Source organism: Hyperolius riggenbachi, chromosome 3 (genome assembly GCF_040937935.1).
Source record: "Hyperolius riggenbachi isolate aHypRig1 chromosome 3, aHypRig1.pri, whole genome shotgun sequence".
In the NCBI taxonomy this organism is placed as follows: domain Eukaryota; kingdom Metazoa; phylum Chordata; class Amphibia; order Anura; family Hyperoliidae; genus Hyperolius; species Hyperolius riggenbachi.
Genome location: NC_090648.1, coordinates 133,323,702 through 133,348,428, shown reverse-complemented (window position 1 = coordinate 133,348,428; position 24,727 = coordinate 133,323,702). Strand labels below are relative to the sequence as shown.

At 41.7% G+C, this 24,727-nt stretch overlaps 1 long non-coding RNA gene across 2 annotated transcripts in view; it reads left to right on the top strand.

Annotated features, from left to right (window-relative positions):
• The window catches only part of LOC137561156 (uncharacterized), a 117,731-nt gene that overhangs the window by 25,372 nt on the left and 67,632 nt on the right, over window positions 1-24,727 (top strand). Inside the window, exons 2-3 of one of the 2 annotated variants that reach the window (XR_011029892.1) lie at window positions 6,775-6,879; window positions 7,638-7,678. This is a non-coding gene — a long non-coding RNA (uncharacterized lncRNA). Of the gene's footprint in view, window positions 1-6,774; window positions 6,880-7,637; window positions 7,679-24,727 lie in introns of those variants that run through there. The other variant, XR_011029891.1, reaches the window with a different exon arrangement.

Below are 24,727 nucleotides of genomic sequence, written 5' to 3'. Positions count from 1 at the left end.
CGGAAAAAACAAGATATAGATCAGTGCATTGTGATAAGTAGTGATAAAGTTATAGGCTAATGAATGGGAGGTGAACATTTCTCACGTGAAAACAACGGAACCTGAATGGGTTAAGATGCCTTAATACAAACAGACCATCTAAATGGGGTAAGATAAGGATCCTTGTTTACTCCATTGCTCACAGACCTGGTAGTTAGGATTGACCCAGAGGTATCGTAAATTCTTAGTTCACAAGTTCAGCTAGAGTGGCTGAGACAGTTCATATATCATCAATCTCATACCAATATAGAAAGTTGTTGTCCTTATTCAAACCCTTCTGCACAGCTTTGAACCAATTTATAAATTTTGTTTCTGCTATTAATCGGTCATTTGACGTTTTGAAGCCGCCCTTCAGGGCAGTGACACGAAGATCATCCATGCTGTGGTTACAGGTCAAGATTTGGTATCATTAATAGTGTGCCTGTGTCCATTCATACGTTTGCGCAGTGTTTGTCCAGTTTTTCCCACATACATAACATTGGGGCATTTAGCACACATGATCAGATATACCAGATTGGTGGACCCACAGGAAAATTTACCTTGTACTCTGTACTCCTGTTGTGAATCTGGTATCGTTACCCTGTCAGTGGAGTAAATGTGTCTGCAGGTCCCACATATTTTTTGTCGGCAGGGTGATGTTCCGTTTTGTTGAGGCCTATTCAAAGAGCTCCTGACAATCATCTGTTTTAGATTGTGTGGTTGCCGATATGACAAGAGTGGAGGTTTAGGGAATATCGTTCTCAGTCTGTGATCCTTGTGTAAAATAGGATGAAGTTCCTTAGCAATCCTCCTTAAGATTTCCAGGTGTGGGTTGTAGGTGACAACCAAAGGGACACGTTCCTCTTTTTGGTTTTGCTTATATTTCAGGAGTTCAGTCCTGGGGATGTTGCTGGCTTTCCTTATTTGAGCCTCAGCCATGGGAGGACTGTAACCTTGTTTAATGAAAGTGTTCTTAAGGTGATCCAGGTGCTTGTCTCTGTCCATCCTGTCAAAACAAATCCGGTTGTACCTTATAGCTTGGCTGTAAATTATAGAGTTCTTAATGTGCTTGGGATGAAAACTGTCATATCTCAGGTATGTGGGACGGTCTGTAGATTTGCGACACACAGAGGTTTGTATGTTGTTACCCCTGATGTATATGGTGGTGTCCAGAAAGTTAATCTCTGTGTGAGAGTAGGTAAGTTTCAATTTGATTGTAGGATGGAAGGCATTGAAGTTCCTGTGGAACTGGAGAAGATCATCCTCACTTGCGGATCAGATGATTAAAATATCATCAATGAAGCGGAAGTAGGCCAAGGGTTTTATGCCACATGCATTGAGGTATTCCTCTTCGATTTTGGCCATGAATAGATTTGCATACTGTGGAGCGAATCGCGAACCCATTGCCACGCCCATCTGCTGTAAATAGAGGTCCTGTCCAAAAGTGAAATAATTATGAGTGAGAATGAATTTGATCATTCCCGTAATAGGCTTTACAGGTATGCCCTGACCCTGAAGATATTTACGGCAGGCCGCAATACCATCATCATGGGGAATGTTCGTGTACAGGGACTCCACGTCCATCGTGGCCAGTATGGTTCCCTCAGGTACTGGGCCGATGGCTGTCAGTTTGTTCAGGAGGTTGGTGGTATCCTGTAAGTAGCTGGGTCTTTTACAGACAAGAGGTTTCAAGATGTTGTAAAAGCAGGCTGTTCTAGGCTCTTCAGGGATAAGGGTACTTACATGTAGTCTGATGTTTGCAGGCAATCTGTTAACCATCCTATTAAGTGCCATCCTGTAGCCTTTTGTGGGGTCCCCCTGTAATTTGGCATAGTGAGCGGTGTTGATTGACCAATTGATAAGCCACATATAGTCTCATCTGCTCTAATCGCATTCAGGAAGGGCTCAAGTGTAAGGATGTAAACTAAGGGAGGCAGGGGATGTTAAATGCAGCTGACAGTACACCATTTGCCTTTACTCTAGCACACGGGTTTGAGTACAGTAAATCAATCCATTTGGTTATAGCTATACCTAAGCCCAGGTGTGACAGGGTGGCATGCATATAATCCCACGCCATTCTGTCAAACGCCTTCTCCATGTCGGTAGAATGCCTTGAGAGTATGCTTCTTAGCGTAGGCCATAAGATTAACAGACCTCATCACGTTATCCTTCACCTCCCTCCCAGGGATACATCCTGACCGATCTATCCCATTCCCAACATGATCCAGAACGAACGGCATCAGTCTTTTAACCATGATCTTAGCCAACAACTTGGCATCTAAGTTGAGTAGGGATATTGGCCTATAGATAATGCATAATTGTGGGTCCTTGCCCTGTGAAGAAATCACAGTGATGTGAACCTCTAAAAATTGTGTGGATGGGACAGTACAGGCGAGATCGAGTTGAAAACAGACACAGATGCGGGGGGCCAATATAGCGCAAAAGGACTTATAGTTTTGAGATGATAGGCCATCTGGACTGGGGGATTTTCCGAGTATGAGAGTGTTGACAGCAACTCAGAATTCATCTGCAGTGAGGGGGACCTCCAGGTCCTCTCTTTTATTTCCTTTTAAACAATACCAGTTGCCTGGCAGCTGTGCTTGTCTATTTGGCTGCAGTAGTGTATAAATAACAAGCATGCAGCTAATCTTGTCAGCACTACAGGGACCGCTAGCAGAAGAACAGAGGCACTCGGCAGGACAGCGAGAGACTCAGCAGCGCTTATGGGGCTGGAGAAAGCTCAGGGTAAGTATAACATCTTTTCCTGCTGCTATTTTTACCTCGTTAAAGCCCTTATGGTTTTTCATTGAATATATTGTACACAAATGTATAATGCAGAAAGTTTTGTGTATCGCTTCTGTGCACTTTTTTAGATTGCTAGCTAGGTTTGCAATGGGAATTTGCTTTGATGCCATATGGAGCTTGGTTAGCCTGAATAGCAGTTCTTTTCATACTTGTCCCTTGCTATCATCACCCAAGGAAGACCCAGGACTGGGCATCAGTCCATGCTTTTCTCTGTTTGCAGAGCTGACTCTGCCTACAGCATAGAGCAGAGGGTGTGATGAGGTGATGGCCCATCCTACTGCTAGCTCTATATTGTGCACAGATCTCTGGGTCATGCGACCCACTTTTCCAAAGGGAATTTCTCTGGAACTAAAGTTATATATGAAAATGATGTTAGTAAAGACATACATAATTCGCTTTTCTCCTGATTTTTCATTTCTGTTTCAAATAACTTTTCAACGCTCTGCCACTGAAAAAGGTACCAAAAAGTATGAAGTTGAATAGTACTATCAAAATTATTTTAGTATTTAGTATTCAGCCAATGCCAAGGTATGAACTTATCACCTAGGACAGTGATGGCTAAACTTTGCACTCCAGCTGTGACAAAACTACAAATCCCATCATGCCTCTGCTTCCCCAAGTTATGCTTGGAGCTGTCAGAGTATTCCAGTGCCTCATGGGACTTGTAGTTCCACCACAGCTGGAGTGCCAAGGTTAGCCATCACTGACCTAGGAGAACATACAGGAGATAAAGTTAATTGCATATGGATGCTTGTCAATAATTGAGAAGGATGAACTATGGCTTTAAAGCGGACTTGAACTCAGAACTTCCTCTCTGCTCTAAAAGATAAGCAACAGCATAATAACCGTTAAAGAAAAACATTTGTTGCAGTTGATACAAATCCTACAATAAATCTGCAGTGTGTCTATTTCCTGCTTTCATGTTAACATCCTGTGTTAACAAATTAGCTGCTCTGCCGAGGCAGCCAGCTGACACAACTGAGAGATCAAATTACAGTTGTGATTAGTCACAGATGAGGAGGAATTAGACTAGCTAAGCTCTCTAATTACATACAGGGTGCATTTCTCCATGCTTTCCTTCTGTCCTGTGCTAGAGTTCAGGTCCACTTTATATCTCAAAACTCAAATGGGGTGGATCTGGCCAGGGATATATAAAGGTTTTACCTTGTACTAGTAAGTATTATGCAGTATTAATGTATTTCAAGGCATATTCTGTGTAATGCTTACAGTTCTCTCCTACACATACTGAGAGCCTGAATTATTAAAGCTGTGGAATGCAGTGATGACTGGCAACTGGGAATATTCCTGTTCTGACATTGAAGATAAAGAGGGCCACAAGTGTGCTCATGGCCAGGAGTGTCCATAGTCTGCAATAGCACGTTAGAAGTTCACTAACTGATCCCTGGCCATCAATACTGGCTTTTATGCTTCAGGTGAATGCTGCTGTGATTGACAGAAAACACAGCTGAAGATGCTACGAAAACACAGTTTGTCAGGAAAAAGGGTTTATTACACATTACTACAGCCTCAGATAAATAGTATTATTATTATTTTTATTATTATTATTTTTTATTTATATAGCGCCAACATCTTCCGTAGCGCTGTACATAGTACAAACAAATAATGGGGAACAAACATACATAAGAAATACAAGACACTGTACAGTCATGACAGTGAATAGAATAAATACAAATACATACATAGTTGATGTGTAGTTGGTACATGTGCATATGTTAAAATTACAGCAGTATGAGAAACACTAGGAGGAGGTCCCTGCCCCTGCGAGCTTACAATCTAGTATATTAATATCCAAACATTTTCAGTGTTCTGCAATAAAAGCAAAGAAAAAAATAAAAAAGCATTGCTGTTCCCCCCATAAACTACAACCATGCAGATGATACTTTCTCAAAGGAATTACCATCCAGTGTATAGCCCCCCCCCCCCCCAGAATTAATACCAACTGCCCCCCATCCCCCCACCACGCACGCAAGCACACACACACACACTCACACACACACACACACACACACACACACACACACACACACACACACACACACACACACACACACACACACACACACACACACACACACACACACACAATCCCAGAACAAATGTGGATGAACAAGGTGCTTTTCTTCACCTTTGTGGCCCTCTGAAAAGGAGGTGGAGGTAATCAAAGAGGTGAGATCTGCTAACAAGCATAGGGATGGTCAGAAATGCCCATTTCCAATTCCGTAGAAATTCCGATTTCCCCCAATGCCGATTTCCATTTTTCCATTTTCCAATTTTCCAAGGAGTATTTTATGTGACATTTTTATGCATCAGAGAAAGAAAGAAATTACCAAAAAAAATGGAATTCGGAAAATCGTAAAAACAGAATCTTGAGCTTGGTCTAAAATTACTGCAGTAATCCGATTTTTAAGGAAAATTTCAGCATTCTCTGATTGGTCCAATACTTCCCAGTTTTGTGATTGACCTAAAATTACTTAGTTTTGGTAAATCGGATTACCGCGGAATTTTTGATCTCCATTTTTAGTATACCAATCAGAAAAGACGATTTCCGATTGAAAATGCGGTAATTTCAATTTAGCGGAATCTGACTGAGCATACCTATAAGGTCTTCTTTTATCCTGTTCACAAAGGGCTAGGTGAAAGAGAGTTTCTGTCTACTCAAAACCTAAGCCTACTGTGGCTAAGATTTGTTGGACCCTTCTCAATCAAAGGGGAAATTAATCCTGTGGCCTTCATACTATATCTTCCAGGAACCTGAAGGGTTTATCCTATATGTCATATACTGTGTAAACAGGCTCTCTTTGAATACGCTCCCTACTTTGGCCAGGATACTCCTCCAGTAATAGTAGACGTACTAGTAGATGAACCTGAGGAGGTTGAGATTGGATTTTCAGAAGGGTAGGGTAGGGAGAATTCCTTGTAGAACTTAATAGCGGTGCATGTGGAAAGACTGACTGATAGATCAGAAGCTGCCACAGCTGTCATACTGAAAGAACACCTGCTCTAGGCAAGATGGAGGGGGGGGGGGGGGGGGGGGGTTGCAATGGTGCAACATTAAGATGCTAACTGGCAAATTAATTCCTGCATGGCCATGCTTGTACACATTCCTGGCCATGATAAGTTTTCCAATTTGACCTCTGCTTGCATACTTTTTTTTTCTGCTCTTTGACCTGACTTTGGTTAGTGCACCATATTCTTTGAACATTGGCTGACCTGATCTTAGATTGTGTGTTGCATTACCACTTAATTGGTCTCTTCGAGTCTTCCACAGTGACCTCCCTTTCTCGTGTCAGCCAGCATTGTGTAATCTGGTGATCATTACCTCAACAACAGTGTAGAGTTCAGTGTTCACTAAGGGTAATGAGGGTCTCTTGAGGGACACTCTGCTGACAACCTGAACGCTCCTTGAATGCTGTTTCCGAGTTGAGCCTACATCACCCTCTGCTGGTTGGATCATAAAAATGTGAAATTGTTCATGCAGAAAGAGAGGGTTTGTGTAATGTTATGCACAGAGGCTAATCTGTACATCAAAGTGTCATGCTTCATGGCAGTTTTGGAACATCAGAACTGCTTGCTAATTGGAAATTAAAGTTTTAATAATGTTACATTACAAGTCGACTTGATAAATGTTATATCGTTTTTAACAGTTATGTTTCCGATAAACACTAAGGGCTGGGACCCACTAGGGCGTTTTGGCAGCGTTTTAGGTCTTTGCCAATGTATTTGAATGGGACTGAACCCACTAGTGTTATTGCGATTAGGGGTAATCACAATCGCAGGACATGCAGCATTTTGAATGCATTTGCGCTCAATTCCAAGTATAAAAGCCCTGCGAAATAGCAGTGAAAAGCAATTTTGCAGCGATTTAGGGGCCAAGTGATTAGAATTTTAAATAAATGTTTAAATGTCCTGATTTCTGTCTTCTGTCCGTAGCCCTGCCCCCTAAGAGAAGAGGTCACAGGCACTTATCTGATTGGTCCTAGAGAAGAACCTATGGGAAGTGGTGCTACGGATGGAATCCAGACATCTGGACACCTGGTGAGTATAATTAAGTTTATAAAAAAAAATTGCTAATCAGAAGAGCTGTACATTTTACGGCTTACACTTCTAATCGACAACAAACGTGAGCACAATTACCCTAGGAATCCTTGTATATCACTGCAGTGATTTTAAAGAGATTCCTAGTAGGTCCCGGCCCTAATGTGTGATTCACGGTTTATTGTAAGCACCACTCCAATGCAGTAAAGCTATGTAAGGTTTGGCCACTATCTACACTATCTGTAGTCAGTTAAAGAGGAACTCCAGTGAAAATAATGTAGTAAAAAAAGTGCTTCATTTTTTACCATAATTATGTATAAATGATTTAGTCAGTGTTTTCTCATTGTAAAATATTTTCTCTCTCCAATTTACATTCTGACATTTATTACATGGTGACATTTTTACTGTGGGCAGGTAATAAAGCTGTTCCTAGCTGTTTTGGCTGTTACAGACAGCTGTAAACAGCTAATTCCTGTCTGTGAACATTGTTACATTGTGGCAGTTTGCCCAGAGTACCGCGGTACTCAGAGCTTCTTGTGGGAGGGTTTTCAGCACAAAATCAGTCATACAGCGCCCCCTGATGGTCTGTTTGTGAAAATCATTATATTTCTCATGTAAAAGTGGGTATCAGCTACTGATTGGGATAAAGTTCAATTCTAGGTTGGAGTTTCTCTTTAAATCAGCTGATCTGTGGCTCATCATGTTCAAAGTGGTGTTTCCTGGATAACATACTGTAACTGATTTTGATTTTTTATTAGCTAGCCGAGGGAAGCTCCTCTCTGGATCAAGAACTGAGAGGGATTATGGCGTCAGGTTTACTGCAGTGCATTACCAGAATGCGTGACAGCAATCCTCAACCTGGGCATTGTTTGACAAGCTTTCTCTTGAACTTTACTAAGGCCAAATAATACGAAACCAAGCAAAGAAAAACAACACAAAAAGCAAGATCAGAAATATATATCCACTCTGATATTTAGCTTTGGGGTAATATGGCTCCTAGTGTCAACAGAAACATATTTTCACTTTTAACTTATTCTGCCTTAACAAAATGCCAGCCAGGGATTTGCAGAATCTGTAATGTTGGGAAACATAAAGATTGCCATTTGAATTGCATATTCTGTGTTGAGATTACTAAGTGAGCACAGGGGCCTTATATTTGTATCTGTTGGTGACAGTTCCACATTTTGGAAAATGCAATTGCTGGAATACAACTTATAAAACGTGTAGTTTGATACAGCCTGAATCTCATTTCAAAAGTAAAAGAAAGCAGAGATAAGCTTTTCATTCTATACAAAGATAAATAGGTAGATCGACAGACAGACAGAGAGACAAACAGTGATTGATAGAAAGATTATCTGCCATGATCAACATAAACTTTCTATATATCATGGTTCGGTGGTTCCGGGTTCAATAGTGCTGCCTTGTGGTACTGGTTCTTTATTTGTATCCGGTGAAATATTATGGGTGTGAGTTACTTAAAGTGAACCTCCAGACTAAAAATCTACTCAGCAGCACTGAAAAGGCTTGGTGTTTCTTTAACAGTTTCACAGCATCAGAACTTTGTTTTTCTTATCCAAGCCTTATTTTTAGCTGCACAAAGGCTAAGCTTGGGCCCATCCAAGAAAACTGCATGGGCATTTTTCCCCTGATGCTGTGCAAAGCATGATGGGATTTCCTATGTTGTTGTTCTCATTGCCTAGCAGCTAGGAGGGGTGATCAGGACACAGGACAGTTGGAACGGTGTCTCATGCTCCCTGTCACCTCCTTTCAACCAAAAAGATGGCTGACCTCATGAAATCAAACATTTGCCTGTTCTTTTAAAACAGGGTGAGTAAGAAATTATATTACCTATCTATTTTAATTAACAAAACTAATGTAACTTATTGACAGTATGTTTGTTTGGGTTAAAGTTCCTCTTTAAGAAGTGATTATCTTTCGGGGATACTGAGGAAATCAGGCATCTGGGAGCAATGTGTAAGGGTATAAATACTGAGTTTGTGATACCACCATGAGTTGTTTCACCATACTTTTCTTTTGCCTGTACTACTTATTTTACCTCCTACTGCACCACTTTCTTCTCCTGCTTGTCCTTCGCTTACAGGGTCTTAGAGAGATGCATCTTTACTCTACATTGTCAACAACCCTATCTGGACCTCCATGCTGCATGCATGTGTTTCTCTTTCATGCATATTTCCCCTGATTGACTGAATGCCTCTTACTATGTTCATGTTTATGTTTATATAGCCCACCCTACGACGTATGTATGTAGGTCTTATTGTTTTTGGAGCACATGGCATGGCGTTTATACATACATACGTATGTATAAACGCCATGCCATGTGCTCCAAAAACAATTCCGGGTATGTCTCTGGCATACTTGGCGAATAAAGCTGATTCTGATTCTGAAGAAAAATGGTGCCACGCCATGCTTACATTTTTAAAGCGGAATGAAACCCAACATTTCTTCTTTGCTCTAAAAAATTATTTACAGCACATTATATACAACCAGCATTTTTTTTTTTTTACTAGAACAGAATTCAAAGGGTTACACACAGGGCTGGAGAGTTTAGTGCAGAGAAATGTGGACTCATCCGAAGTGTAGATATTGTTATCTTGTGTTTACTTAATTGTATTAAGTGAGGAATGTGACACATTCTCTAACTTTGGAGAAGCTCCTGGACACAGAGAGACACTCAACGCATTTCTGCCTTCAATACATAATGAATAAAACCAGTTATGAATAAAATGCAAAGTCAGCTCACAAAGCAAAAAACTGTACTTTTGAGAATGTAAAATTTCTAAATGAATAATAATACCTATGCACAAATGCAAATATGATAACCGTATGGCATATAAAAAAGTAGGAAAACATGTTTTTATTGAATATTATGTCAGGGTTTTATACCGCTTTAAGCCAAGGGGAAGAGAACAGCACAGGCCCAGAGCTGATGACAGTCTAATTTGTGACAAGCATACTTATTGGAAACCTGTACATTTTGCAGTTGCTTTACCATCAACAGGGAACAGCCATGGAGTATCATATCTGCTACATAGAGCACAGATGATCATCAGTGAAGTTTAGGTACTTCACTTCTCTCTCTCTCTCTCTCTCCTCTTTCTTTCTCTTTTCAGCTGGTCCTATATCTTTTGCTTCTTTTTCAAATACATATATATATATATATATATATATATATATCTGTATTTGAAAAAGAAGCAAAAGATATAGGACCAGCTGAAAAGAGAAAGAAAGAGGAACAAAATCTGGTAGGAAGTAGATGGAGCATAGAAAAATGGGCAAAGCATCCACCAAATTCACCAAGAGGCTTAAAAGAAGTGTCAGGAAATCTATGCTACCCCCAGATCTACTTACCCGGGGCTTCCTCCAGCCTCTTGCAACTGACATGTCCCTCGTCGCAGCTCCACTCCCAGCCACCGACTCGGGGTACCCGCCGGTGCGGAGGCCGACTTTGCAAGGTCGTCCTCTACAACATCTGCGCGAGCGCCGCTGTCAATCACTCGCACATGGGCTGGAGTGTTCTGCGCAAGCGCAGGCACAGTAGAGGATGACCTCGCGAGGTCAGCCTCCGCACCGGTGGGGACCCCGAGCCGGCAGCTGGGAGTGGAGCTTCGACAAGGGAAATGTCAGCTGCAAATGGCTGGAGGAAGCCCCGGGTAAGTAGATCTGGGGGTAGCATAGATTGCCTGACGCTTCCTTTAAAAGAGGCCATTAGACATTTCCACTAAATACCTCAGTAGATATTGCTAAATCTTTCTAATCAAACCAAGTTTTCTGGGTCTGGATGTACCTCCCTACTTAATCCTGTGAGATCAGTATTATTACTTCCGTCTCAACAAAGTGATCGATTCTTTTGATCCACTTACGCACAAAAAAATGTTGCAGAGCACACTATAAAGGAAGATTACACTTAAATAAACTAATGGCTGTGCAGAGTTTCACAAACACAAACATTGGAAATATATTTTTGAGGCAATCAAGAGTAATCAAGTAAGTGCATATATTTATTTTAAAAATTGCACATAAATTGAGTGGTGGTCTTGCAAAATTGTACAATAATGGGAAAAAAACAAAACTGTAAAATAATTGACAGAGCACCCTAAAACAGAACTGTTCAACTGTGTGCAAAGAAAGGTAACATCTACAAATACCTGAAGACTATAGTCTGCTCAAAAAAGTGCCCTAAAAACACCCAACCTAACCATTTATGCCGCGCGGACGTGAACCGCACGTCCACAGTTGCAGCTGCTACAGCCGCAGGGACGCACTAGTCACGTCCCTGCAGTTTGTGGGGTTTGCACCCAATCAGGCGGACAAATGCCCGCGAGTAGCAAGGTGGATTGGCTGCAGGGGACAAAAGTCCCCAGTGCCAATCCGAACATGTTCGGCGAGAATACACATTGTTTTTGTTCAAAAACAGTGTCTATTCTTAAATAGAGCCGTCGCGCTTCCTTCCGTCGCCGATTTCTGCCACTTTCAGCTGCCGATTGTTAGATTTATGAATAGGAACAAAGTTCCCATTCATGAATCCCCCCACAGGCCACCCGTGATGCAGGCTTCCGTTGAAGCCTGCGTCACTTTCCTAGTTACAATGTAGCAACACTTGTACGCTAGACAGGGATTTGCTCAGCGGGTACGTCTTGTGGCCAAATAGTAAAATTACACCTACTGACTTTAGGGATTATGAAAAAATGAATATGAATGTCAAGAGGGCATATTATTATACATTTATGGGCTAAAAATTGGTGATGGATGTAAAACTGAAAACATTTACCTTTATTTCCAAACAAAATATTGTCACCATACATTATGCTAGGGATATACTTTTAATGTTGCAATAACTGGGACAAATGGGCAAATAAAATGTGGATTTTAATTATGGTAGCATGTGGTATTTTAAAACTATAATGTCCAAAAACTGAAAAATAATGATTTTCTCTATTTTTTTTCTTAATTGTTCCCGTTAAAATGCATTTAGAATAGAATAATTCTTAACATAATGTACCACCCAAAGAAAGCCTAATTGGTGGTGGAAAAAACAAGGTATAGATCATTTCTTTGTGATAAGTAGTGATAAAGTTATTGGGGAATGAAAGGGAGGAGTGCTGAAAGGGGAACATTCCTCTCGTCCAAAAGGTGAAAAATACCCGTGGGCTGAAATGGTTAAAGTTGCTTAGTTTTACTGAATTATTGCTTAAAAAACAGACTCTTGAAAAAAAGAATGGAGACTGAGACAACATGAATTAAAAAGTTGAATGCTGAAAAAATTCTAAAACCCATAAAGTGGGCACAGTTTCCTCCTTAGTTATCTGTAGAGTTGGGCCGAACCTCCGATTTTAGGTTCGCGAACCCTGTTCGCGAACTTCCGCAAAAGGTTCGGTTCGCGAAAAAGTTCGCGAACCGCAATAGACTTCAATGGGGAGGCGAACTTTCAAAGTTTTAAAACATTCTATCAGCTGGAAAAATGATAGAAAACATGTTTCAAAAGCTCTAATACCTGGAGCCACACCTAATTGAGTGAAATACACATCATTGCTGGAGGACCCACCCTCCCTCCCTTCTCCAAGCAAGGTCCTTTATACCATTTGCCTACCTACACTAATTAGTTATGGGACAGCTGCTACACACTCTGCTAGGGAGATTTTATCCTCCCTTCTCCCTCCTCCCTCCTCCCTCCTCCCTCCTCCCTCCTCCCTTCTACCCTTCTACCCTTCTACCCTTCTACCCTAGGGTGACGTGCCCACCACACAGTGAGATCTGGGTTCTATTCCCAGCTATGGTATGATCTGGTGTTTGACATTTTTGTAAGATCTGACAAGATTAGCTGCATGCTTGTTTCTGGTGTGATTCACACTACTGCAGCCAAATAGATCAGCAGGGCTGCCAGGCAACTGGTATAGCTTAAAAGGAAATCAATATGGCAGCCTCCATATACCTCTCACTACAGTTCTCCTTTAAGCAACCTAATGGTTCTATTGCATTGAGCATAAATGTTAAATTTTAGGCAAGCTTCACTTACTTCTGTAGTGGTACAGTGCTTAGGGTGATGTGCCCACCACACAGTGAGATCTGGGTTCGATTCCCGGCTATGGTATGATGTATACTGGTTTTTAAAATAGTATAATTCCCTGGCAGAAGAGACCCTCCTCCCTCCGGTAGGAGGGAGGAGGGAATAGGTAGAAGGGTAGAAGGGTAGAAGGGTAGGAGGGAGGAGGGAGGTGGGAGGAGGGAGGAGGGAGGTGGGAGGAGGGAGGAGGGAGGTGGGAGGAGGGAGGTGGGAGGAGGGAGGTGGGAGGCCAATTAAAATCTCCCTAGCAGAGTGTGTAGCAGCTGTCCCATAACTAATTAGTGTAGGCAGACAACTGAGTCAAATGGTATAAAAGGACCTAGCTTGAAGGGAGGGTGGGTGGGGTCTTTAGCACTGAAAGCAGTGTGTTTCACAATAACATGTCTGCTGACAGTAAAATGGAGGCGAAAAATTTTACTCAATACAGCTTTATGGGGCGAATCGAACTTCCGCAAAAGTTCGCCTGATGCAGGCGAACGCGAACCCTTAAAGTTCGCCTGGAACCGTTCGGCCCATCTCTAGTTATCTGTTACTTTTTGTTTATAGGTAACAGATCTTCTTAAATGGAACCCGAGATGAGAGACCTATGGAGGCTGCCATATTTATTTCCTTTTAAACAATACCAGTTGCCTAGTAGTCCTCCTGATCCTGAGTTTCTAACACTTTAAGCTATAGGCCCTGAACATGCAAGTAGCAGGTCAGGTACTCTGACTGAATTGACTTGGGTTTTAGTGGCTAAGTCATATACTTGTTCTATGGTTTTGACTCTGCTTATGCCAGAAGATTAACAGGGCTGCAAGGCAACTGGCATTGTTTACAAGGAAACACATATGGCAGCCTCTATATTCCTCTCACTTTGGGTTCCCTTTAACCTTATTGCTTGTTGCACTATGACAGTATGAAGCTCTCTAGCCATGCCTCACTGAACATTGTTAGGAAAGGTGCGCAAAGCATATTGTTTGAGATCTTTGTCACAGTGTAACAGCAGCTGTCCCAGACTGTCAATATATGTCACTTATTTTTAACTTTATTTCTGGTTTAATTCTTTTCCTCTCTCCTTAGCAGTAGAATGAATCATTCTGCTGGCTCCAATGCTTCTCCTCGGAAACCAATGGTGTCAGGCTTGAATGCCTTCTATTTTCCTCTTGTTAAACCAGCAAGTGCATTTGATTCTGTTTTTGCATTATATGAAAGAATTCTGAAATGCAGCATATACATTTAAAGCACTTTTATGGAAGATTTACTTTCTAACTTAACTCCCCCTCTTACGACTAATTTAAAGTGAACCAGAGACGAAGCACCCTCATATATATATCAGTGGGAACGTTAGAGAAAACACCTACCCTGCTCTCTGTTTAATCCTTCACTGCTCAGCCTGCTTGTTACCAGCCCTGATAAAATCCCTGACCGAGTATTCAATTTGGCTTTGCTCAGGAATCATTATAGCTGAGTCTCTCTTCTCTGATGTCTTTTTAAGCCCAAGCCTGCCCCTTCTGGCTCTGCTTTCCTGTTTTGTATACTGCAGCATCACAGAGAGCTGTGATGAGATGGGAGGAGCTGCTAATGTAAGGGTATATTGAAAAACATTTTTTTGTATCTATATTTGTTAGTCGTAAAAGGTTTTTAGAAATGGTGATTTCCTTTTGCACACAGCTCACTAAATATTATGCTTTTCTGATTAACTGTGTTTTGCATGGAGTTTTAGTAAAAAAACGGCACACTAAAGCGGCGAAAATACCAGGCATAGCATTTATTTTGTAAAATCTATCGGGGTATATGTTTATTTTGTGCCAAAGCGTTAATTTCTGGTTTCCTTTAATTGTAACAGTGCACCCCAACCCCAAACTCAGCTTTGGGATCCCATTGCCCCATCCAGTGCCAGGAAAGCTCTACCGGCAACTAAGGCTGAGATTCTTAAAGTGAATCTGATACCTAAGGAGAGGGAAGGCTCTGGATCCTATCGAGCCTTCCCATCTCCTCGTTCCCCCGCAAGCTTCTCTGTTGAAATCTCCCGCTGTGATAGACTTCGGCAGTCTTTGGAAGCACTCAGACTTACAAAGACGGGTGGCTCTGTATTGCGCATGGACAAGTGCGCAAGAGAGGTTATTGTGCATACGGAGTACGTAGCGGCCCGTCTTCCGAAGCCCGAGTGCTTCAAAAGACATATGTCATAGACTGCTAATGGGGAGCCTGGAAGGAATGCAGGGACTGGGAGGAGAACGGAGTGGCTCTGTAGGACGCAGAGCCTTTCCTCTTTTTAGGTTAGTATCTGTTTTTTTGTTTTAAATTTCCCTTTAGACTATTTTTAAGTGTGTCCTCCACCCTATATACACTTCTGTGTAGAGACAGTTAATGTTGTCATGTTGTCAGCATTCATAGAGGATTATTAGAAGATGCAGTGTGCACTTACATTATAAAAAGGCAGTGACAATGAGGGTGCTAGTCTACTTTGGAGGACCCAGCAGGAAACCTCATAGGGAAATTCAGCTAATGTGATTGTGTGGATGGCACCTTCTTAAACTGCTAGGTTTCCAATAGGTTGTGATAAACTAGGCCCAAAATATTAGGACAATCACAATGCTTTGTGCTGTAGGGGGGTGATGTTATTGGAGAACTGTTCCCTATGAGGATAACTGCTGGGTCCCTTAAAGTAGACTAGCGCCAAGATGAGTCCAGATTAGGCTAGACAGATGACGGCATTTAGATGATGGCCTTTATAAAAAAAAACCTGAACTGAAAAAGTCAAAATAAACATACACACGTCATACTTACCTCCCAGTAGTCTACCCATCGATCTCATTCTCCTCTCCCGCACCATGTTTGTCCACTGTGATTAATTAAATTCTCTGTCCACCATTTTACAAATGGTGATAACCTTGTAACAACTTCCGGGTCAGCATTCCATTAACCAGTAATGTTTCTTGAGCCATAGGGAAACATGGGCATTACCTTGAACATCTGTTGTCCTTTAAGTTATAATTGACACCTGATATAGTGTAAAAAGGGCCCTAAGGCTTTCAGCATCCTGAGAGACAAGTCTGACAAGATCTTCTAATAACTGGAAGGAATCAGAAGAAAATGGTGAACTTCTAAGAGGAACTGATAAGTATGCAATATTAATTTTCAGGTACATCACGTGTTTATTTTAAACAATTTTACTCAGTTCAGGTTAACTTTAAGTGAAGTACACAAATGCTATTCCTGTCGCCCAGAAAGGATCAAGCCTCAGTCCCTCTGGTAGCAGATCATGGTTGAGTTCTTTAGACATGTTTTGCTAGCCTACAGGCCAGCAATGGGTATGTTTCTATGGAGGAAGGTGGAAGGATGACAAGTGGCACATAACAGTGCAGCTTCCCGTGGGTGGGGAGAGTGGTAAGAACAATGCAATCTGTGACTGCTCAAAAGATACTTAGGTTGTAATTTGTGAGATCTTTGTGTGGTCAATCAGCAATAAAAACTGGTAGGATTTAACTGTGGTAAGCCAGTGCCAGAAATTCAGGTAAAAGAAACATAACTTTTAACCAGTTCACCCCCAAGGGTTTTTACCCTGACGGACCAGAGCAATTTTCACCTGTCAGTGCTCCTCCCTTTTATTCCCTAATAACTTTATTACTACTTATCACAAGAAAATGATTCATACCTCATTTTTTTTGCCACCAATTAGGCTTTCTGTGGGTAGTACATTTTGCTAAGAATTAATTTATTCTAAATGTGTTTTATTGGGAAAAATAAGAAAATAATGGAAAAAATCATTATTTCTCAGTTTTCGGGCATTATAGTTTTAAAATTAAACATTATCCTGTGGATAAAACTGACACATTTTATTTGCCCAGTTGTCCCAATTATTAAACCATTTAAATTATGTCCCTAACACAATGTATGGCAACAATATATTATTTTGAAATATAGGTGTTATTTTTCTGGTTTTTTGTTTTTTTTTTTGGTCCGGTCCATAATTACAAGCCCCTATGTAGTAAAGTAAAAGGAATTTTCCCTTATAAAATATAGATTAAAAAAAGCTGAGCCCCTAAGGCAACTATTTATGTATTTTTTTTTTTTTTTTTTTTTTGGGGGGGGGGGAGGTGGGGGGCTTTGGTAATGTAAGTTATTCATTTTATTAGTTTTGTGTATGTATGTGCCTATATGTGTAATTTTACTTTTTGGCCACAAGATGGCGCTAGTGAAAACTCTCCCATTATAGGAAGTGTTCACTTTTTTTTCTACATTTAATTACACTATTTCCTGTTTTATGAATGGACGTGGCCGCTGATCACAGTCACGTCCATTCATTCCAGGCATTGCGATTGGGTAGAGGACCTCCTCGGTCCTCTTCCCCAATCGCTGAACACGGAATCCTGACAGAAACGGCAGCGGGAGCGGCACACACGTGTGGAGTGGCGCTGAAATGTGCAACGTATTAAAATGTCATGTTGCAGTTAACAGGCTCAAATATGACGTTTTAATACGATACAATGTTGTTAAAAAAGCAGCCTACCAGCCCTACTTCCGCCTGGGCACTAGAAGTGGGAATGAGTCCAATAACATTAGACAAGAGGATAAACAAATGCAAGGGAGAGGGTGGGATATGCTTTTCCATTCCACTGCTCACAGGTGCCCCACGTTTGCAGGGTCAGAATTAGCACGTAAATACTAGCCTGTATTGGGGGGAGGGGGGTGTAAAAGTTTTTCAGAGAGGAGAACCTATACTTTACAGTTCAATGCAAATTCTAAATCAAATGATGGCAAATTTCACTATCTCCAGTCAGCAGTTCAATGACCAGGTAGATAGCTCTATTGTGCCTATTCAATGTAAACAATATTATGTGTAAACATTCAATAAACTCTAGAAAGTAGAAAAACGTTTCAGTAATTCAGCATCAGTGTCAGGGGTGACTGCCAATGTTCTAATCACTCTGTAATTGTATAGAGCGCTTACAATGTACTAATTATTTAATGAGACCACAGAAAGACTTTAATGGAATAGGATTATAGTAAAGTTGGGGTTTTCTTTCAGCTACCTACACTAAGGTCACTACTGAAGTGTAGACAGTGCATGATGTTGCTGTATGTCCATTATGGGACCGAATTAGAGAGCAGTAACTAATGCGAAAGGTGTACAATTATTATTTTAGACAGAATAGTTAAAAATCCAATTGCTGAAAGAAATATATATTTTTTTTAGGTTTTAGAGTTTTGGCAGCATGGTGGCGTAGCTGTTAGCACTCTCACCTTGCAACGCTGGGACCCTGGTTTGGATCCCAGCCAGGGCACTATCTGCAAGGAGAATATTCTCCCGCTGTGTGCATATGGGTTTCCTCCGGGCACACAGTTTTCCTCCCACATCCCCCAAAAAACATACAGATTAGTTAATTGGCATCCCCTTAAAAGTATAAAAACATTTCAGTTATTGAAGATTACATGCATTTAATGGCCCTAAACTAGGATACATACTGTACACGATATATACATAGACATATGACTATGGTAGGGATTAGATTGTGAGCTCCTTTGAGGGACAGCTAGTGACAAGACTATATACTCTGTACAGCGCTGCATAATATGTCAGAGCTATATAGATACTAACTAATATTAATAGATAGCATTTCATGATGTATGACAGAAAGACACATCTAACTAAGTGGGAAAATACACCAACACATAGCAACCAATGATGATCAATAATATGCTATTTTTTCCAAGTCCATTGCAAAATTATTGAAAATTGCATGCAACTTGGAAGCAAACCCCTCAAATGTAGTGGCTAGTGATTTTGGTTGGCTCATTCCCAAGCTACATGTATTTAATTAATTTAACCAGTGGAGGAACAGAGGTTTATACCCCCCTAGCGACCAGGCCATTTTTTACAATTCACACTTCACAAATTTAACGGTTTATTGCTCGGTCATGCAACTTAGCACCCAAATGATTTTTACTTCTTTTCCTTCTCACAAATAGAGCTTTCTTTTGGAGGTACTTTATTGCTGTTGAGACTGTTAGATTGCACTGCGTAAGATGGCAGCACTGCGTAAGATGGCAGCGCTATATGAATATTGCAAATCAATTTACTGAAAAAAAAAAAAACAGCCTGCGAGCGCTGATCAGCTGCTGGCAAGCTGATCGCTGGAGCCATCTATTTACAGTGACGGGAGCTTGTGCTTGTGCGAGCTCCCGTCAAATCTCGCTCCTCGCGAGATGATGCCATATGGTGGTGAAGAGTAACAACAGAGACGCTCTTTCGCCTCCATATGGCGTTAGGCGGTTGGTAAGAAATTAAATAGCTAGCTCGTTTGGCTACATCCCCACAGCCACGGGATTGCCCTCTGATGATCTGATTACCTGGCAGCCCAGGACTACAAGTGATGCAGTCCAGCCAAGGACAGCGGCGATCTCTATATAGGGACACATTGGTCCAAAGCCTTTTATCTGTTGTCGTGTGACTCTGTCATTCACCAGATCTGGTGAGGATTATTTACCTGCACAGGGAGCACCACTAATTTTTTTGTCTATTGATCTTATTATTCATGTTATGAGAGGGGAGCAGCACCTGCGATCACAGGGGAGGCCAGAACTGTGGGAAGCCCCAACTACTAACCTTCCCTTCCTCTAATACAGGGGACTATACTTCAGATCAGGTTGTTATGGGTGTGAAGATCATGATGGCCACACTTGTATGACCCTTGTGAGATGGGCCCCAAGGTCGTGAATGGCACCAAGGATAAGATGGTGACGGTAACGCAGCTTTAATGTGCATTACCACTTTTTTGTTTCGTTGCGTTGTAATGTTGCTTTGCAACTTCACAACGCAACATCCCACCTTGAACCCAGCCTAAAGGACAACTGAAGCGCGAGTGATATGGAGGCTACCATATTTATTTCCTTGTAACCAATACCAGTTGCCTGGCAGCCCTGCTGATCCTCTTCCTCGTATACTTTTATCCACAGACCCTGAACAAGCATGCAGCAGATCATGTGTTTCTGACATTATTGTCAGATCTGACATGATTAGCTGCATGCTTGTTTCTGGTGTTATAGATCTGCAGGGCTGCTAGGCAACTGGTATTATTAAAAAGTAAATAAATATGGCAGCTTCCATATTTTTCTCACTTCAGTTGTCCTTTAATTACCTACAATAAATGTATTACCCTCCAGAAGCATATAAAGTACATTTTGCCGCAGTCTGAAAGCAATTCCCCATGTAGTATTACCTAAGCTTCCTTGAAATTAAATAAATCTGCCTGTAGTGACCTTAGACCATGAACTCATGAACTCATCATCATCAGACATCAACAGTCCACTGTACTCTATCAAATGCTGCTAAATGAATACTCTAAAATGACATACTTAACATTGATCTGGGTGCGACACGCTTCCTCTGAGGACAGGTGTCAGTGTGTTGAGGCTCCTCTCTGTTCACTTAGGGAGCTATTGAGTTAGCGTAGGCAATAACCAATTACTCTAATGCAATCTCAGAGCCATAAGGAAGCGTGCAAATAGATCCTGCTGAAATACAAACTCAGTATTGACTCTGCACACAGAATAGCTGATCTCGCTTTAAAGCGGGTGCCAAGTGCCATTCAGATTAAAATTCTCCTTTTGGAGTACATTCACTGAGAACTAAAGGTCTTTTTTTACTTGCTCCAATGTTCTACTGGTCAACAGGCTGGCAACGCATAGCAACCGTACCAAATGAACAAGCACTTGTTTTTCCTCTCTTGCACCTGTGGCAAATAATGACGTCAAGTCTCTACAGGGTACTCTACATAATGGCATTGTGAAATTCCATTAGTGTTGTGAAGCCTTTAGAAACATTTTGTTTTTCCAGCTTGCCAGGCCAGGGCTTGATCTCTATGTGCATTGTTTTTCGCTAGTGCGCATTAAATACAGCATGCCACCAACCATGTTTCTGGATTTGGTCCCTGTAACTCTTAACAATATCTAATTAAATCTTTTGTCCCCTGACTTGGAACTAATTGAGGTTAATTGAGCCCATTACTACTCCAGCAAACGTTCTGGGAATTGGAGCTTGGAGAACTCAGTAGTTTGCGTTGCCAGGAAGATTAATAATTTCCCCATGAAATTTTGTATTTTTTTCGTATATACTCACTTATTAAGGTAAAAAAATATTTTAGTGCAGAAATGGGTCAGATAGAAAACACCTGTGCTAAAATGTTGGGGAAGAGTCAACTCTTGATGCAAACAGATCTAAATCACAGTTGTCCAGGACAACAAATGGATACCGTACCACTTCACTTAAGATTTGTTTCATCTGCTGGGAATCTATCCCCCAAAATGTCAGATTGTTTGATTTTTGGTCAATCTTGACTAAAATCAATCAGGAGCGGGGCAAGATTGATGGCCTATAGCTGTGCACTGCATCGAACAGTGCAACTCTGCAGTTCGATCAATTTTCAATAGATTCCTTACTGGAGTCTATTAGACATTGATGTGCAGTGTAAGGTAGGAATCAATTCCTTCTGAATTAATGCTTTTAAGAAAGAAATCGTTTTGGAACAAGTTTTGAACAATTTAACACTACAGATAACATATACAGGTCCAAGGCTCCAGGACATGTGATTTACTTTTTCTCCTGAGTTTTCTCCCGGGAGATATTTTTTCATCTTCTCTTAAATAACTTTTCAGCACTGAGCAATTGAAAAAGTTACAAAAGCAGGTAAAAAAAAGTCTTATTAAAATTATGTTGAGTTTTAAAGGGACTCCGAGCTCTACCTAGAATCAAAATTTGAACTTACCTGAGGCTTTCTCCAGCCCACCGTAGGTCGGGAGGTCCCTCAGCGTACTTCTGGCACATCTCCCCGGCCCTCCGCAGAAATAGCACCCGGCGGCTCCCAGAGGACACCGGGACGAGTGTCAGGCTCCCTCTTCCTGATAGCTCACGTCAGTCATCATCACACTGGCCAACGTGACAGTACTGTGCATGCGCACGAGTAGGATTGTCACGCCAGACGGCGTGCTGACGCAAGGTGGCCGGCGTGATGATGACTGACGTGAGCTATCAGGGAGAGGGAGCCCGACACTCATCCCGGTGTCCTCCGGGAGCCGCCGGGTGCTATTTCTGCGAAGGGCCGGGGAGATGGGCCAGAAGTACGCTGAGGGACCTCCCGACCTACGGTGGGCTGGAGAAAGCCCCAGGTAAGTTCAAATTTTGATTCTAGGTAGAGCTCGGAGTCCCTTTAACTCGCTTGCTGGTGGTTCAAAAAGCATTTTATTCACAAGTTGTAAAAATATCACCTGGGAGAAAACTCAGGAGAAAAATGGAATGGCATATTGGTAATTAATTAAATTCTACGCCCTGTTTGTGAGCTGTTATTCCTGCTTGGGGGTAGACTTCAATAATCCCCGCCACGCACGCCTCTCACTCTCACCATTACCGTCGATGTCTGCATCACTGTACCTACTCGTTTTGCTGTCATGCTAACAGCAGAGCTTCCGTATCTTGAGCAGGAGCCAATATCATTGGCCCTGACCTCATGATTGCTGTAAGCCAATCACAGGTATCACTGCACTTAAAAGGACATGAACGGCTCTGATCCTAAAGAACAAGTGTAACCCATGCTAACCTTGAAATTAAAAACACATATACAGTATATATAAGTAGATAAATACTAGTTCTACTTACATAACAGATGTATTGCACTGCCCACATTATGATTCCTGTGGATTTTATAAAGGAAAGGCAGAGAATCCTATTCTAGAAAGTTTCCATCTTGGTTACCTTTGAATGAAGATAATCCTGACATCATTTGCTCCCTCGCTTTTTTTTTCTTCTCTTGCTAATTGTGTATTTGTTACCTCCTCCGTTCTTCAGACACTCCCATTGAGGTCTATACTAGGAAGTGCACTGTCTTATGTCATTAGAAAGAGGGGGAAATAAAGAGAAGAGGAGGAATATATTATAGTTAAAAAGTCCAAGCAAGCAACTGTTTTGCTAGGCAATGGCAATAATGGCAATTAAAGGGCCAGTGCTCCTAAGGTATGTGATGACTCTAAAACATAACAGCAAAAAAAGTTTTGAAAGTTTTGAATGCAGGATTAGCTTTTTTTATCATGAAATACACTCAGACCAGTTGCTATTGAAATTTGATTTGTATGGTGACAATCCCGCTTTAAAGTGGCCGGAGCCATCCAGTCTGGAAAAGGTTAAGCTCAATATTTGGGGAATATAATTAAACCACCACGCTTCTCACTGCAGGAGTGCCTTATTTCTCACTTTCTTTCTCCAGTGTATTACTCAAAGTAGACACAAGTATCATTTTACCATCAAATGTCTATTCAGGAGACTGGGGATATACATAATGTGATGAGAGAATAGTAGCAGTTGTTGCATTTTGAAATTTTACTAGCTCATTTTCTTGTTCATAATTCCACCATGTTGTGATGTTTACACTGGAATTCCAAGTTTTGTATAAGCAATAAATATGTAATAGTAGTAGTACTGTGTAGACACATTTCTAAAATGTAACATTATTAATCATTACTCTGCCTTTTTAAACTGCAGTCACCTAAGAGTTTTCAAAACGGACTAAACTCAATAAACTCAAATTTCACTTCTTTCCTACAATAACAACAATACTCTGTGTGGACTCAAAAGACGGTGCAGAGATTTCCACCTTGCTGTGTGAGTCATAAAATGCACAGAGCAGGAGCCACTGCTACTTATTTTTGGGGATGGTTGGAAAATTGAATTTCAAATTTGTCAAAATTCTTATTCTCACCGCTAAATACCAAATTTCCCATTCTGATTTCCATGATCGGAAAGCTTTTTTAATTGAAGTCAATGACGCTGAACATAGTGGTTAATAGTAGAGCTTCTATACATGCTATCATCCCCAAAGTTGCCTGGAATGTTAGGAAGATTAGTAGGAACACGTTAAAAAAAATACCATGACATTTGAGAAAATATATTTTAAAATTCCATTTAAAAAAGATTTTTATACTGGATAAAATTACAATTTGCTGTCATAGGTGCAAAGTGAAGGGTGAGAAGTCACGTGATAAAGGAAAAAACACAGAGACAATAGGAGCCTCAATGGTGTAGTATGTCTCAATAATAGACACATGGTAACACTGGCGTAACAATAGGGGAAGCAGCCCCTGCCCCGCGGGTGGGCCCGGGGCCCGCCTGAGGCCCGCTCATAGCCGTTTTTTTGGGGGGACAGGGGGGTCGCAGCATGAGGGGAGAGCTTTGCACATCAGCGGGGAGGGGGGGACAGTCCCCCCCCCCCTTCCTCACCTCGGGCTCTCCCCTCTGTGCTACCCTCCTGCATCTATCTAAGTGACAGCAGCGGCGGCGGCAGCAGCTATAATTACCTCCATTCACCACGGAGGTTGCCGATCTGCAAGGGCTTCACTTTACTTCCTGTTAGAGGAAGTAATGTGAAGCCCTTGCAGATCGGAGACCTTCGGTGGTGAATGGAGACAATTATAGCTGCTGCTGCCGCCGCTGCTGACACTTAGATAGATGCAGGAGGGGAGCGCAGAGGGGAGAGCCCGAGGTGAGGAAGGGGGGGGACTGTCCCCCCCTCCCCGCTGATGTGCAAAGCTCTCCCCTCATGCTGCGACCCCCCTTTCCCCCCAAAAGGGCCATGAGCAGGCCCCAGGGTGGGGGTTCCCGCTTAAATTCTTGCAGGGGGACCCGGGGACTTATAGTTACGCCCCTACATGGTAACAAAGGAAAAAGTGGTACTCACAAACGGAGACTGCAGCAGGAGCAACCAACCACTACGAGAAGGTGGAGATGCCTAAACC